This window comes from Myotis davidii, unplaced genomic scaffold (assembly GCF_000327345.1).
Source record: "Myotis davidii unplaced genomic scaffold, ASM32734v1 scaffold573, whole genome shotgun sequence".
NCBI lineage: Eukaryota > Metazoa > Chordata > Mammalia > Chiroptera > Vespertilionidae > Myotis > Myotis davidii.
In genome coordinates, this window is record NW_006285997.1 from 7599538 (window position 1) to 7604102 (window position 4565).

The following is a 4565-nucleotide window of genomic DNA, read 5'->3' on the forward strand; positions in this document are numbered from 1 at the left end:
AGGTCAGAGTTACCCAGGAAACTTTAGACATATACATGCTTAAGACTAACTTATCTGAAATCTCATGCAGCAATGCAGCAAGCTGGTAGGGAGACCCTTCTGCTGTGTTTTGAGCCCTTGAGATAAACTGTCTTCATGGTGTGTAGTCTAATCCAGACCTTCTTATAGGAGGTATTACTGCTATTTTAGGGAGGGCAACACCGTTTTTTCAGAATTGTCCCATCCAGTGAAGAATACAGGATCTTTGTCCCTGGGCATTTTATACCTATATGCCTCCTCATCATCATGACATTAAAAAGGCTTCTACATATTTCTAATGGGATACCAGGTGTGGACTATTGATCTAATGAATACAAAGAAAGCTAAATTATGGTCTGTGTCCCCACAGAGCTTGTGGTAGATTTAATATCATAGGCAATGATATAGATATGATCAATCTTTTTATAGGGAATAAAGAGACAGGTTAAGAAAAGCTTCTTATGATAGCAGAGACAAAAATACTCTGAAAACTTTTGGCCACTGAGAAAACACATTCCAAGTCGAGGATATAGCATTAGCAAGACCCAAAGGTGAGACCAGCCTGGATTTGTCTGAAGATTATAATCAGTTAGATTTTTATTGATGAAAAAGTATGAAATAGGGAAAAATATGAGTTCTAGGGCTAACTAGGTCAAAAGGGTCAGATTACAGAAGCCTTTGTATGACTGGTTTTGGACTCCAGATATTTGACCTGATGATGTTTGTGAATCGAGAGAGAGAGAGAGAGAGAGAGAGAGAGAGAGGGTTTGCAACTGACAACTTGTAAGAATTATAAGCAGGGAAGCATCATCGTCAAACTATTTCTAGATAATACTCTGACAGAAGCATGAAGGATATGTGCAAATGAGAGGCTCAGGTCAGGGAAAGCTGCCCCAGTGAAGCAGCACAGATGGAGAGGACAGGAGAGATTAAAGACCTAAGGTTCAAAGTTGTAAGTGTTGGTTCTGGGGCATGGAGGAATTTGAAGAATCAAGGGTGGCTTCTTGATTTCTAAAACTTGTGCAAGGAGTATACAGATGTACCACTCACTGAGGAAAACAGAGAAGTGGAAAGGGCATGGGGAAAGAAATGAGTTTAGGCTTTTTGAAACCACAGATAGTGGTTATCAATATGAGTTTTAGAGTTAGACTTGGGTTTGAATTATGGCTCTCCAGCCCACAAGCTATCTGATCTTAGACAAATTGCCACAGTCCTTCAAAGTCATAATGACTAAAAAGAATAGGTAGTGAGCAACAAATTCACCACATTTTTCTTTTTTGTCTGAACTAACTCAGTGCCTTTAACAGCTTCTGTCTATGTTCAGAACGTTTCCAGAGAATGTTTCCAGAATCCTACTCTCACACATCCAAATGATTTCATTCCCCTGGGATATTTTCTACCTTCCTAGTACCTGTTGTAGCCTCTTTGCTCAATGCATTGGTCTGAGCTGCTGAAGTTCCTCCACCTGGCATGGTCTGGCTTTACCCTAGGGGGCCTTCTTTTTACCTCCTTATGATTCATGACCTAAAGACCAAAGGCCAAGCAAGTCTAGCTCTGTATACTGCTTAAACTATCAGACCTGAGGCTACATGTTGTGTTATTCAAGAAACATTTTTCTACACTGAAAAATGTTTATGTACTCAGGATAAAAAAGTAAATTGGATATTTTTCCTCTATATCAATATCGATAACAACAGCTACTAATTATGAATTGTTTTCTATGTGACATGCAGTGGGCAAGGTCCTCTAAATATCTTATTTAAACTTCAAAATAAATTTGTGGGAATAGTTTTTATGCACTCCATTCAGAAGAAGTTTAGAGCCATGTCTAGAGAGATATCACTAGCTTATGTCTGCTGTGCAGCTCTTCCTCTGCACTGCTCACATACTTTCTAAACAAACTCCAATCCAAGAGAATTAAGAGGATTATGTCTTCCCTTACTGGACTGAACACAGTCATAATTAGACTAACTTTTTCACAGCAGTAACCAAATGCTATTCATTTTTATATCTCTGGACTCCTGCACACAGCCTACCACATTGATGATCAATGAACATTTGTTGAATGGATGGCTGAATTATCAGAAATGACTCCAGTATACATCTTCCTAGAATCCCCTCAGGTGTCAAAAAAGATTACTTAAGTCCCAACTCAAAATCAGATGACTGACCATGCATTTGTAGAGGCTCAATTTATTGCATCCCACTGACAGATAGTGACAATTAGTGAAAATAATTATCCATGGGCCAAACAAAAGAGTTAAGCATTTTGTAACTATAATTTACCAAGATAAAAAATAACAGTCCATGAAATCACTACTCCACACACACACACACACACACACACACACACACACACACCAATTTTCTATAATTTAACGTGCAGGTATATTTTAAAGATGCCATAAAAATAAATATTAACTTATATTCCCATAATCTGAAACTAAGTCAGGGTAATCCTAGGCAAGAAGCCTAGGGTAGGATTCTTCATAATGCCTAAAAGTCATTTGCTGGATTTTGTTTTTCATTTTTGTCCATTTTCATTTAAATAGATGCAGGGATTTGTGTCTGGTGGCACACTCAGTATATATAGCCAATGGACAAAAGCCTGGTGCTTTTATTCAAATGATAAAGGCATTTTAAAAAGGATATCTAATGGGAAATATGTGTGAATGAAGTCAAGGCTAATTCTGTTGTACAAATAGCATTATTTGAATAACTTTGTAAAATGATCATGAGGCTGATATATAAAGAATACTATACTGGAGATTAATAAGAAACTAGAAAGAATTTAGAAACTTTTTTCTGTGAATAAAGCAGATTTCCTTCCCCACTCTGGTTGTGCTCATCAGTAGTTGAAGTCCTGATAGAACTAAGAGGCTGACCTTCCTCCTTGTAAAAAAGAACTTCTCCTGGCTGAAATAAGATTTTTTCCTGTCTTCAAACTCCAATGGAGACATTGACTCTTTCTGGGTCTCAAACCTGCTGGTGTTGGGAAAAGAGCTATACTGTCTGCTCTGCTGAGTCTTCAGCTTGCCAACTCACCTGTTAGGTCTTTGGACCTTGACACGTTTCAGCCTCAAATATCATGTACCTCAAATTCATGCACCAGTGGGGGCCCTGCAGGATTGGGCCAAAACCGGCTCTCTGACATCCCCCAGGGGGTCCCGGATTGTGAGAGGGCACAGGCCAGGCTGAGGGACCCCACCAGTGCATGATCAGGGCTGGGGATGGATGCTGAAAGTTGGCCAGCTGGGGAGGGACCTTGAGACAGCTCAAGATTGTGTCTGGCCCATCTTGTTCAGTCCTGATCAGCCGGACCCCAGCAGCAAGCTCACATAGCAGTTAGAGTATCTTCCCCTTGATGGTCAGTGCACATTATAGCAACTGGTCGGCCGGTCGACTGCCTTCCCCTGGTGGTCAGTGCACATCATAGCGACTGGTCGACTGGTCGACTGCCCCCCTGGTGATGAGGGCAGATCATAGCGAGTGGTTGAGTAGCCTTAGCATACATTGTTCAGTCGATCAGCCAGACCCCAGCAGCAAGCTCACATAGCAGTCAGAGTATCTTCCCCTTGATGGTCAGTGCACATCATAGTGACTGGTTGACTGGTCGACTGCCCCCCTGGTGATAAGTGCACATCATAGCGAGTGTGCAAACGGTCAAATGGCTGCTTAGGCTTTTATATAGAGAGATAACCAAGCTATGGAAATAACTCAAGTGCCCATGACAAATGGGAGGATAAAGAAAATACAGTATGCACGTACAATGGAATAGTATTCAGCTTGAAAACAGAAGGAACTCCATTTGGGACAACAAGATGAACCTGGAGAACATGATGCTAAGTGCAATATCCAGTCACAGGACAGAGGCCTCATGACTCCACTTATAGAGGAACCCATAGTAGTCAGACTCGAAGAAGCAGAGAATGTGAAAGTGGTCGCCAATGACTGGGGGTGAGAGAGATGTGGAGTGTTGTTCAAACAGCATAGAGTTTCAGTGCTAACTTTAATTGAACATTTAACTTTAATTGAACATTTAGCATGATCTGAATGATCAATCCACACTTTTCATTTCACATAATCTTCACTAGAGCCTAAAGAGATAGGTAATATGATTCTTACTTTCCAGGTGAGTAACCTGAAGCTTAGGAGAGATTAAGAACTTGCCCAAGATCATGGCCAATTGGACACCAATACCACATAAAGGTTCATGACTTTGCAGTGAGACCGGAGAGAATCTCAAAGAAATTTGGAATCTATAAGAAGACTGGAATCTTTGTACCCAGCATTGGGACAGATTGGGTAATACTCATGTTTCTGTGGGATGTTTTAACCTTGGCTACCTGTCCCCACACTTCAGATCTGCCACATCTAACTGAAAGTGTTGTCAATGGGCCGCACGTGGCAGCCAAGTCTTTCACATCTCAGCTAAGGAAGAACACTCATATTTAATAGGCACCTTCCATGTTCAGGGCTATGCAGAAGACTTGAAGTATTTTATCTCATTTCATCCTTAAAGCAAATGCTGAGTGGTGGGAGCTTCT

General features: G+C 40.9%; 1 protein-coding gene across 1 annotated transcript in view; it reads right to left on the minus strand.

Moving 5' to 3' along the window:
* Positions 1-4565, minus strand: part of LOC102757107 (inactive N-acetylated-alpha-linked acidic dipeptidase-like protein 2) — a gene marked incomplete at its 5' end in the record, with an annotated part of 304189 nt that overhangs the window by 258033 nt on the left and 41591 nt on the right. The window lies entirely within an intron of this gene.